Genomic DNA, 12434 nt, shown 5'->3' on the forward strand with positions numbered 1-12434 from the left:
AGGGAGTCAACTATAAATTCATCCTGGCCTAATGTTTGTAACAGATTTTGTCATAAAGCCTGAAATTTTAGATCACTGATAGACTCATGTGCAGAACAGATAGGGCTGGGCCTGCTTTGCAAAGATAGTGTTGATTTCCTCAAGGTACCTGGCACTAATCTAGTCCTGTTAGAGCCTTATGCTCTGATTTGGTGAACACAAGAGATAAATAGCTTTGCTCACACAGATAGCCACACTGACTGCAGTGCATAAAATGACTCACCTGCCTCAGAGTGTGAAGGTCTGGGGTAAAATAACCAGTGCATACATCTGAAAGTTTAGAAAAAGAATCCACAGTCAAAATGTTAGCTCTTTCTTATTCTGATAGGCATTGGATGCTTCCCTGGAGTAAGATCTCTTTGGTGTAGTTTAGAAATTCCTTTCTGAGATTCCATTATGGGTTCTGTGGAGCAAAGACTGACTTTTACTATGTATTTGTATTACAGCAATGGCAATTCCGGTCTCAGCTGAGGACTTTAGTTGCTGTTGCTGTAATAAAAATACATGATAATTATACTTTGAGTCCATCTGGCAACATTTGATGTAAACTAATAAAATATATTGTGTTGGGGCATTTTTAGATATTTTCAAAATGAAGAGACAGATCCTCAACTGGTGGTGTAAATTGGCAGAATTCCATAGTTTCAATGGAGTTATGCCCATTTACAGCAGTGAGGATCTGGTCCATGTGCTATGCTGAATGCTGTATTCTACGGCATATTATTTTTGTGCCATTTTGTTTATTTCAAAACTAAGTACTGTATATGCTTGGAGATACTAATATACTTTTTGACTTCACATCAAGCTGTATATTAGGGCTGTAATGTAGCTCGTAAGGCACATTCAGTTTGGGGCATTTGTATACATACCCACTGCAGAAGGAGTTGCCAGAAGCATCCAGACAGATTCTGCTACAATTCTCTCGGGCTCTAGGATAGTTCATGCCCCAGTTAGAACTCCACCACTTCTGCACAGCACAGCATGTGCTTTTCTCCCATTCATCCAGTCCACTAGTTGTGCTGCATTCTGTGGTCCTGTCTAGTGCCAACAGTGGTGTGAAACTCCCTGTCATGGATTGCTTTACTGAGATAGAGACTGACCTCTAGACGGTGTTATCAGTGATGGTGTAAGTTAGCACCTTCTCCCCAACCTTGCACACTCCTTAGGGCACAGTACTGCTCACTTAAAAGCAATTACTCCTCATAGGCAAAAAATGCCATGGCTATTTTTCATTGTAGTTAAGTTGTGTTTTAGCTTTCAGTTTCAGAATTGAGAATATTAAGTCTCATCTATGACTGTGTGGGGAAAGTGCAAGCTTGTTATGGTTTCTCTCATGCCTGATTAATGATCGACAGAAACAAATATCAACTTCCTCCTTTTAGCCACTGCATTTACACAGTGCATAAATAGACCTTTATTTGCAAGAATGATACAGGTATATCAGAATGTTACCTAAAAAGGATGAACAAAGACAGTGGATACAGAGTGTAAGCTCTGCTCTATCTCTGCAAATTATTAATCTGTTAGGTATTTCTAATTGCTTCATTCTTCTTATGAACATGCCCTACAACTGACAAAAAATGTATGTAAACAACTTTAGCACTAAGGTATTGTCAGCCGAATGATGTGTAGTAGCTCAGAATAACATAAAAAGGCAAGTGCACATTTGTAGCATTAGAGGCAATAGATGGCAGTCTTTATCCGATGTTCTGAATACGCTGCAAAAATATCAGCATCTCTTGCCCCTCACCCAATAAACCACCCACTATCTCTCTGTAGATTTTAAGTCGCTGTATGAACATATTTGAAAAGATCATTTTGAAGCTACTTTCCTTCTACAGGCCAGACTTGATTTACACTCTCCCCACCTTTCCCCGAAACTGCTTTTCAAGGTGAGGATTGACAATGCCAAGGAATGAACAGCTTCACCTCTCTTGCATCTAGTTCCAGAGAGTGCTCTTAAGGTAAGTAACATTGTGGGATTATTACAGCATTAAGCTATGGGAGTATTGGCAATATGTAGATCCAGACTGATGACCCAGCCCCAGGTCCCATTAGGCCCTCCCTTTGAGAGCACAAAGGAATGCTGCTTTGTGTGCAGTACAGGTGAGATCCACAGTGGGAAAGGCACACCATTCACTCAAATGGTTCTGTCCCTATGGCCCTGGACTCTGTGAAGACCCATTGATGGGGTCGTAGTGGGGTGCCCTGTCCCCACACCAATGTGCTGAGGTAAAGCTATCCAAAACTAATTCTGCCTTCAGCTACATTAGAGCACAAGGAGCACAGAAAAGCTATCTGTGTTGAAAAACACCCACTAAATAATGGTCCCAGGAGCAACCATACCCTATGCCAACAGAGATGCACAATTTGGAAGCAGTAGGAGAGGAAAGGCACCTACTAGGATTACAGAAGCACAGTGCCAACATGGGGTTGTGCAACTTCTCTGCGGGAAGAACTGCTGCTTCTTCTGCAGACAGGTAAAGGCTATACACTGCTGTCTCCCCACTCCTTATGGAACGATCCCAAGAAAACTATTCACCCTTCAGAACCCCTCCCATGGATTGTTACATGGGAGAAAGTGATTGGGATCCCCTCACACGATTGCTGAGAGGCTTAACTAGTTAATTAACTAAATTTAATTGCTGCTGATACAGTAGGCACAAATTGTCTCCCTGCTAGTTTGTTCTGCTGTGCCTGGCGGTGATTTCACCTGAGGGAGTAGAGACAGCCCTTTCTTTGTGTTTGCTACAAGGGGAGGTCAACATTAATCCTGAGAAGCCATTCCAGTGTAAGCTAAGCAAGGATGCACTGAATCACAGCATCCCTCAGTCATCCTCACAAATGCCCCTCCTCAGCCCCAGACATGTGTTTTGGGGAAATTTTTTTACCCTCTCTCATCCCCCCACAGTGCCTTTACAAGTCCAGAGACCTTGTGCTAGACTCTGTGCTGACAGGAGCCTGTGCAAAACCTAGATACATTTGCCCAAGATCCTTAGAGGATGTAAACCACCATATACATAGTAAGCATGACTGTTATTGCTACCAAAAGTCCCATGGAGGTATGGGTCTTCTGCCCGCAGTGAGGCCACAGAATGATACAATCTAGCATGCCTCTAGCAAATCAGCAAGCACCAGAGGATTTTGCAGAAGGAAACAGAGATTTTTATAAAGGTAGATGTTGGTGCAGAGTGCCAGCAGGGGAATGAGGTGGGTGTCAAAGAAGGGGAGAAGCAGTGAGTCAGTGTTTCAATGTTTGAATTAGTTTTCATTTTATCTTGGCAGCCCACTTTCAATAACTCCTTGTTGTTCCTTCCTCAGTAATGTGTGTATGGCTATTTGCTGGTATTTTTATGTTTAGATAACATTACACCCTGAATCATAAGAGTCAGCTTTTCAAAGAGAGCATTGTTTATTCTGGAAATTCAAACCTTTTGCTTCTTGCAAAGTGCCCAGCTACAGACTAGCCTTCTCTTGCAGCAGCACCACACACTTCAAACATTCTGGATCAGTGGTTCCCAAACTTTTACTAAGGTGACCCACCAACTGCACTTCGTTTTGTTGTTGTTGTTGGGTTGTCGTGGTGGTGATGGGGAAGGGAACCCAAAATTGTAGGCCAACATCCTCCTCCTTCTCTGCCACTGCCTCTTCCTCGTTCTGCCAAGGGGACACTGATTACTCACTGCAGCACTCTCTACCCTGGCACCACAATCCTAATCCCAGCCCAGTGTGGAGGATGGTAGGTTTGTTGAAGAGTGAGCCTTCCTCACATTCATCCTGCTGCGGTAGATCCTGTACCATGGGGCTGGGACTGGATCCCTACTCTGGACTTTGCAACCTGGCACACAGCAACACTCACATTTGACCTGGCTGCCCCTCCATCGTGATGGAGGGGTGATTGGGCCAAATTTGGGTGAGCGGTGCCAAAACCTGGCATGTAGGGGTGCAGCACTACTCAGGTCCAACTTGATGCTAGTGGAATGTTCCCCTGCAGAAGGAGATTCTCTGCTGGCCACCTCTGGTCAGAGCGTGTCCACTTACTGAAGAACTTGAGCTTTTCAAAGTGTCTGTTGTGAATTGCATAGTCTGGCTCACTAGATATCTATCTATATGTGTGTCATAAATATAAAGGGAAGGGTAAACACCTTTAAAATCCCTCCTGGCCAGAGGAAAAATCCTTTCACCTGTAAAGGGTTAAGAAGCTAGGATAACCTCGCTGGCACCTGACCAAAATGACCAATGAGGAGACAAGATACTTTAAAAAGCTGGAGGGAGGGAGAGACAAAGAGTCTGTCTGTGTGATGCTTTTGCCGGGGACAGAACAGGAATGAAGTCTTAGAACTTAGTAAGTAATCTAGCTAGATATGTGTTAGATTATGATTTCTTTAAATGGCTAAGAAATTAAGCTGTGCTGAATAGAATGGATATTCCTGTCTGTGTGTCTTTTTGTAACTTAAGGTTTTGCCTAGAGGGATTCTCTATGTTTTGAATCTAATTACCCTGTAAGGTATTTACCATTCTGATTTTACAGAGGTGATTCTTTTTTACTTTTTGCTTCTATTAAAATCCTTCTTTTCAGAAACGGAATGCTTTTTCATTGTTCTTAAGATCCAAGGGTTTGGGTCTGTGGTCACCTATGCAAATTGGTGAGGATTTTTACCAAACCTTCCTCAGGAAGTGGGGTGCAAGGGTTGGGAGGATTTTTGGGGGAAAGACGTTTCCAAACAACGCTTTCCTAATAAATAAACCCAGATAAATGTTTGGTGGTGGCAGTGGAAGTCCAAGGGCAAAGGGTAAAATAGTTGTACCTTGGGGAAGTTTTAACCTAAGCTGGTAAAAGTAAGCTTAGGAGGTTTTCATGCAGGTCCCCACATCTGTACCCTAGAGTTCAGAGTGGGGAAAGAACCTTGACAATGTGTAAATATCAACCCAGCAATATAGTATAATTTATAGACAAAAGAGCACAGTGCTTGTCAATGTTCATTAATATAAGATGGCTAGAAGCTAAGGAGAGATTACTCAAAAAGTTTGAACTTCTCAGAGTGGTACAGAAGAGGAGCAGCAGATTAATTTTAGGTACTATCCACTCAAGAGGGGCTCAAAATGAAATCCAAATGGTATATCTGTGGCAGAACTCATTCCTTGAATTAAACACTATGTACTTGATACAGATAAGGTAAGATTCAAGGAAATGCTTCATGTGTCATGACCAGGACTTGGGCAGTCAGACCTAGTGGTCAAAACAGGGATTGGTGTCAGGAGACAGGAACTCAAGACAAGAGTGAGAACTGGAGCCATGAGTCAAACCAAGAGTCAGAGCTGGAATTGGAATCATGGACCTGGGGCAGGGATCAGGAATGAGGAAGGAAGGCTGGAAAGCAGGAACCAGGAGAAATGCAGGGAAGCTGGAATTAGGGACAAGTCAGGAAAAGAGGGCTCAGGAGTCAGGCCAGAAACCTGGGTCCAATGTAGCAGCCAACCAGGAGTTCACCTAATTCATTAATAATGTCCTGTGCCACCTCCTGGCTTAAATAGTGCAGCTGGGCCAGTGGCTCCAACAATCAAGACTCCCATGGGTGGGGTCTTTGGTGGGCCTAGCCACTCCACCCACCACTTACTAACAAGCCACCACATGGTGGCTGGGATTCAGCAGTTGCTTTGAGGACCCACAGACTTGGGTTCAAGACCTGTGGATCCTCACACTATGTGATGGGCTAAAATCTGATTTTAGGAGCACTGTTGTTAATTCACAGTGACTTCACTAGGATCAGAACATGGCTTCCTGCCTTAAAAATAATGAATGCATCCAATGAGATCTGTTTGACTAGTTTTAGACAGAAATCTTGTAGGACAAACCTCCTGAGGTCCCTTCCAACCCTGATATTCTATGACGATTCTATGACAGTGAGGTTCCAATCAATGTTGTAATATAGATGGACGATTATTTTACAAGATGTGCCTAAGTGTAGATCCTTTTATCAGTATACAGCCCTGAGGATGTGAACCAGTGCCTTTGCAGGTCAATGAAAAGACTCCTATCAACATTGGTGGGCACTGGATCAAGCCCATAATGAGGCCCTTAATATGTTGATTCTATGAAATATTCAAGACTATTCCACCCTGACTACTATTTGATTGCTCTCAGTTTCTGTGAAGTATCATTTTAGTGTTTCTCTGTCCAAATGCAAATTGATATACCTTACAAATGCCTTGGTTCACGAAAACCAGCTGCTTTTTTGTTTGCCTCTCATGACTGTGATGTGAATCATGCTACACAAAAGGGTTAATCTTTTAACATGGATACAGTGGAATGTCATCGTTCTAAATTGTATATCCTGGCAAGACCATGGAAGTCTGGTTTCAAGCTCAGTATTTTATTTGTAAATGGAAATTCATGGAGTTTTGTTGCAAAGGAAAAAGAGCGCATAGCATGTATATAGCATATTACATTTTAAAAACATTCATATACGTTAGCTCTCCTGAAGTAGGTATTGTTCCCATTTTACAGAAGAGAGTTGTCCAAGGCCACATCTGGAGTGAGTGGCTCAACTGAGATTACAAATAGGAGTGTCTGGATTTCAGCCTCAGACACAAGCTGCTAATCAACACTTGCCCGCCTCAGTACTTTTAGTCTTAGCTGTGTTAGAAATGGATTTTTAAACTGCAGCTTTTCAATTGGTAGGTTTAAGAAAAATGTCCTGACCTGCTCTCTTCTGTAGTTCAACAATAGAGATACAGATGCTGTGAAATGAGCTGGAAAAAAACTTGTTTTCCTTGGAATATGTCATGCAGTTCTTATTAGGGCATATACAACACTGGTCAACATAATTTAATTCAGCATTTAACTACTACAGTACGTTGGCTAGGGTAACTGGGCAGATAAAGGGAAAATATTCATGAACATTTTTTGGAAAAAAAACAATGCATTTAGGGCTTCATTTTGCAAATTGCACATAATCTGTAATAAGGGGAGGTGTGTAATTGCACCACCTCACCGGGAACACATTGGGGAGGCAAAATGCCTCCCTGGGCATCCCAGTATACATGGAGAATACTCCTCCTCCATCACTACATCACTATACAGCTAGCCAGGAAGAATTATGGCTTTGCCTCTACCCTGCCCATCTGCATCTCTTCGGGGATTCCATACAAACATCGTCCCCCTCCCCCAGACAGGTAGGGAAAGTGAATTACTTGTGTAACACTGCAATTCTTGACCATGCAAGAGCTGTGGATGCTTCATTCTCCCTCACCAGTGTAAGTGCCAAGCAGAATCTTACCCTTAGATGGTGTGATAAAGTTCCTGTTCTATCGTGGTGGGTCTTGTGCTTATTGGCGGATTTGCTCGCCTTGGAGCTTCACGGCAGCCCTCAGCTTGGCCGTTTTTCTGAATTCACAGTCCAGGTCGACGACTCCTGTGTCTGACCAGGAGTTGAGAGGATTTGGGGGGAACCCGGGCCCGCCCTCTTCTCCAGGTTCCAACCCAGGGCCCTGTGGAATGCAGCTGTCTAGAGTGCCTCCTGGAACAGCTACAACTAGAGTGCGACAGCTACAACTCCCTGGGCTACTTCCCCATGGCCTCCTCCCAACACCTTCTTTATCCTCACCATAGGACCTTCTTTCTGGTGTCTGATAATGCTTGTACTCCTCAGTCCTCCAACAGTCCGCGTTCTCACTCTCAGCTCCTCGTGCCTCTTGCTCCCAGCTCCTCACACGCACACCACAAACTGAAGTGAGCTCCTTTTTAAAACCGAGGTGCCCTGATTAGCCTGCCTTAATTGATTCTAGCAGCTTCTTGATTGGATGCAGATGTTCTAATCAGCCTATCTTAATTGTCTCCAGAAGGTTCCTGATTGTTCTGGAAAATTCCCTGCTCCCTTACCCAGGGAAAAAGGACCTCCTTCGCTTGCTGCTAATCTATCTGCTTTCTTTTCTCTCCTAAAGGCCCCGGCCTGGTCTTTTCTTACTTTTTGACCCTGCTTCAGCTCCCACCCCCCCCAACCGGGCCCGGCGCTTTTTCTTCATTGTGGTTTTTTTTTTTTGCTGATTTTTTGCTACCGTTCAAGTGCTGGTCGGTTGCCAGCTAGCTGCCAGCTCCCCCACGCCTGCCCTCGGATGCTGCTACTGCTTCAGCTGAAACCCCCGGGTGGCGGGGGGACTGCCGACCCGCTACCTGGAGGAGGGGAGTGGAAGCCCCAGACCCAGCTGTTCGCTGTTCGTTTGTGGACCCGTAATTAACCGGCAGGTTATTTTTTTCTTCTTATCTGCTTGGCATTTCTGGAATGCTCCACAAAGCCCGGGAGAGAAGACAGCCGACAGAGAAATTGCCCACGGAAACTATGAACCATCGTGGAGGGGGCCATAAGACTGAGTAACTTTTGAACTGTACTCTCATGTGGGGGGAGTTTGACTGTGTCTTAATTGCATTTGTAGGAGCAAAGGAGGTGTGGCACGGAGCTGCCCCCCGATCCATCGGTGCCCCCCCCCAACACTACTACAGCCGTCACGGCCCCCCCGCCATCCATACCTGCTGGCAACTTGCCATCTGCCTCTGGATTCAGCTGCTTTCCCTGATTCCACCGTCCAGACCAGAAACGACAGCCGACCAAAGGAGACTCTTTGGACAAACGCGCGTGGGTCAACGTCCCCCATCCCCCCCCCGGACTGTCCACCCCACAGTTTGCCCCTACTCCCTGACCCCAACTCCTGTTTCCTTCTCCTGTCCAGGCCGACCCATTTGCCCCCCGCCCCCCGCCTGCAGCCCAACAGGGAGAAGTGGTTAATCTGCTTCCCCCTCCCCCCTCCTCCTTCTGGTGTCTCCCCATCTCTCCCTGCTCATGATGGCGGGGAATGAGAGGGATGAGGCCCCTCTAACAACCTCAGCTGCCCCTCCTCCACCTACCCCCCTGCCCAACACCCAATCCTCTCCCCCCACCACTGCTGCCAAAACACCTGCCCCCCCCCCCAGGGCATCGGCAGCCAGAGGCACCGGGGCGACTACTGCCGGTGCTATGCCCACCCCCCCCCCCCAGATTCTAGGAGAGCCACCCCGGTTAGCCGGAAAGGCCAAGGTGTGAAGAAGGGAAAAGGCCCCACAACAACGACCAGGCCCTCCATGGCAGGGGCTGCCCCCACCGCTGTGGCCTCGTCATCAACCATGGCATCCCTCCCCGCTGTTTCCTCCACCAGCTCTGCGAGTGTCCCTCCCCCAGCACGTATGCCCGGGTGGTGGCAGACCCTCCCCCGCCTGCGGCCTCGTCATCTCATCCACCCACTGCCTCCGCTACCATCAATAGTGGCCGGGGCCCCTTTCCAACCATGACCAGGAAGCACGGCATCCGTTGCCTCCTGGTGCCCGCCTCGCCCCACGTGGAGACATACGTGCAGGCGTTGGCGAGGGTGGTAGGACCCACAGCCATTGTGGTGGCCTCCAAAATGTATGGGAAGGTCGTCTTTTTCTTAGCATCGGAGGCTGCCGCCAGGAGGCAGTGGAGAAGGGCCTGGCGGTGGGGGTGGTGTTTGTCCCCCTGGAGCCACTAGAGGACCTAGTCCGAGCCACTGTCTGGGCTGAGTCCTTGCAGGGCAGGGTCCTCCCTCTTTCGTGCAGGTGAGCTGTGCTCACCTTCCTGCCGAAGAAGGGGGACCTCCGCGATCTACGAATCTGGCGTCCCGTCTCACTCCTTAGCACGGATTACAAAATTGTAGCGAAAGCAAGCTCGCTGCGGCTAGGGTCCATGATGGCGGACGTGATCCGCCCAGACCAGACCTATACTGTCGCGGGTCGCAGCATTTTCGACAACCTATTTCTAGTCCGAGACCTTTTGGAACTCGGGCGGAGAGATGGTCTGTCGTTCGCCCTCCTGTCTCTTGATCAGGAGAAGGCGTTCGATAGAGTAGACCATGGGTACCTCCTGAGCACTCTGCAGGCGTTTGGATTCGGACCTCAGTTTGTGAGTTTTCTCCGGGTGCTGTATGCCTCCACGGAGTGTTTGGTAAGGCTCAACTGGACCCTGACCGAACCGGTCAGCTTCGGGCGAGGAGTGCGGTAAGGGTGCCTCCTCTCGGGCCAGTTGTATGCTCTGGCGATTGAGCCTTTCCTCTGTCTCCTCCGCAGGAGGATGACAGGGTTGGTGCTGCAGGAGCCGGATCTGCGGCTGGTCCTGTCAGCGTACGCCGATGACGTGCTCCTCATGGTCCAGGACCCAGGGGACTTGGCGCGTGTGGAGGCTTGCCAGGCCATCTTCTCGGCAGCGTCCTCCGCCCGAGTCAACTGGGTCAAGAGCTCTGGCTTGGCGGTGGGGGACTGGCAGCAGGTGAGCTCCCTCCCACCCACGCTTCAGACCATCCAGTGGAGTGGGGGTCCACTACTCTACCTAGACGTTTACCTTTCTGCCACGCACCCTTCTCCACTGGAGAACTGGCAAAATTTAGAAGGCAGGGTGATAGAGCAGCTCCGGAAATGGATGAGGCTACTCCAATGTCTCTCCCTCCGAGGGAGAGTGCTGGTGCTTAACCAACTAGTCCTGTCCATGCTCTGGTACCGGCTCAACACCCTGGTCCTGGCCCCGGGTTTCCTGACCAACCTCCGGGCATCGATTCTAGAGTTCTTTTGAAGCGTCCTGTGACTGTAGGGCCATTTTCCGATCCTCAGTACATTCACGTATCCAGGCGGAGTTCCTCTGGGCGGCATCCACCGACTCCCTTGACGCCTTCGAGGAGCGGTGGGCGCTGTCCGAGGTTCTCTGCTCAGTGACCCCATCCGGTTCCCTCCTACTGACCCTTTGATTGAGGGGAAGAACAAGAGAATGCACTGGGCACCTGTTGGGGTTCTTCATCTACCCCTGAAGGAAGGAGGGCAGGGCCTGAAGTGTCTGCACACTCAGGTCCGTGTCTTCCGCCTCCAGGCCTTGCAGAGGTTCCTCTATAGTGCAGGTAGTTCGACATGGAGCATATTGGCGCACGCCTTCCTACGCCGCTTCCAAGGGCTCCGATACGACAGGCAGCTCTTTTATCTTTGTCCGAGAGGTTTTCCGCGAGACCTCTCCGGGCTGCCGGTCTTCTACCAGGACCTCCTCCAGATCTGGAACCTGTTTTCAATGACCAGGTCCACGGCGGCCACCGAAGGGGCAGATCTCCTCGCGGAGCCCCTGCTACACAACCCCCAGCTCCGTGTGCAGGTGGCAGAGTCCCACTCGGTGCGCCAGAGTTTGGTCCTGGCGGAATTCACGAGAGTCAGAGACCTCCTGGACTACGACCGGAGAGACTGGCTGGATCCCCTGACGCTCGCTCGGTGCATGGGGCTCTCCAGACCTCGTACCCCCCAGCACGTACTTCAGGAGGTGAAGGTCGCTTTGACGCCTGCTGCTCGGGCTAATCTCAACCGAGCCCTGCGCGAGGCCGCACTCCGCCCACCCTCTACCCCAGGCCAGCTGGACCTTTCAGTTCGGCCCCTACCCCGTAGATCCCAACAAACCCCTCACCCTTTCACTGTGAGCCGGCTGCATGAACTGCAGCTGGTCAGCTTCCAAACCACACCAAGGAAACATCTATATACACTCACGCTTCACACCCTTCACGCCCTCACTCTGGTGTCCCGCCCCGATACAAAGTGGTGGGATCTCCTGCCACCTCTGGAGGGTGAGCAGCCCCAGTGGGCCAGCCTGTATTCCACCTTGGTCCCGAGGCCCGTCAGGGACATTAGTTGGCAGCTCCTTCACGGACCTGTGAACACGGTCGTGTTTTTGACACGGTTCACCCCCATCCCAGATACTTGCCCTTTTTGCAACATGAGGGAAACCCTGGCACATGTATATTTAGAGTGTGCCAGGCTGCAGCCCCTTTTTTGGCTCCTCACAAATATTTTATTACGCTTTTGGTTGCACTTTTCCCCTCACCTTTTTATTTACACACTCCCCATCCGTGGCCCCACAAAGTTGCGGGATCTCCTAGTTAACCTCCTCCTAGCCCTAGCTAAAACAGCCATCTATAAAACCAGAGAGGGGAGACTGGCCAATGAAGCGTCCTGCAATTGTAGGGCCGTTTTCTGATCCTCAGTACATTCACGTATCCGGGCGGAGTTCCTCTGGACGGCATCCACCGACTCCCTTGACGCCTTCGAGGAGCGGTGGGCACTGTCTGAGGTTCTCTGCTCAGTGATCCCATCCAGTTCCCTTCTTCTGACCCTTTGATTGAGGGGAAGAACAAGAGACCCCAGCCATTGCCACTGTGGATACCATCATCACCGTCACCTAGGAAGGGTCCTATCACACGTGGGTGTACATCCCCCCCCAAAAAAAACTGCCCACCCCGCAGCCTTGCCCATCTTGTCGGGCACTCTCAGGAGAGGAATAATCGGTGACACTGGGCATGGCACTAGGTAACTCGAGGGGGTGGAA

At 49.0% G+C, this 12434-nt stretch overlaps 1 long non-coding RNA gene across 1 annotated transcript in view; it reads left to right on the forward strand.

The window, feature by feature from the left end:
* The window catches only part of LOC142070569 (uncharacterized), a 57465-nt gene that overhangs the window by 633 nt on the left and 44398 nt on the right, over positions 1 to 12434 (forward strand). Inside the window, exon 2 of the long non-coding RNA XR_012666435.1 lies at positions 1881 to 2003. This is a non-coding gene — a long non-coding RNA (uncharacterized LOC142070569). The remainder of the gene's footprint in view (positions 1 to 1880; positions 2004 to 12434) is intronic.

This window comes from Caretta caretta, chromosome 1, assembly GCF_965140235.1.
Source record: "Caretta caretta isolate rCarCar2 chromosome 1, rCarCar1.hap1, whole genome shotgun sequence".
NCBI classification, from domain to species: Eukaryota; Metazoa; Chordata; order Testudines; family Cheloniidae; genus Caretta; species Caretta caretta.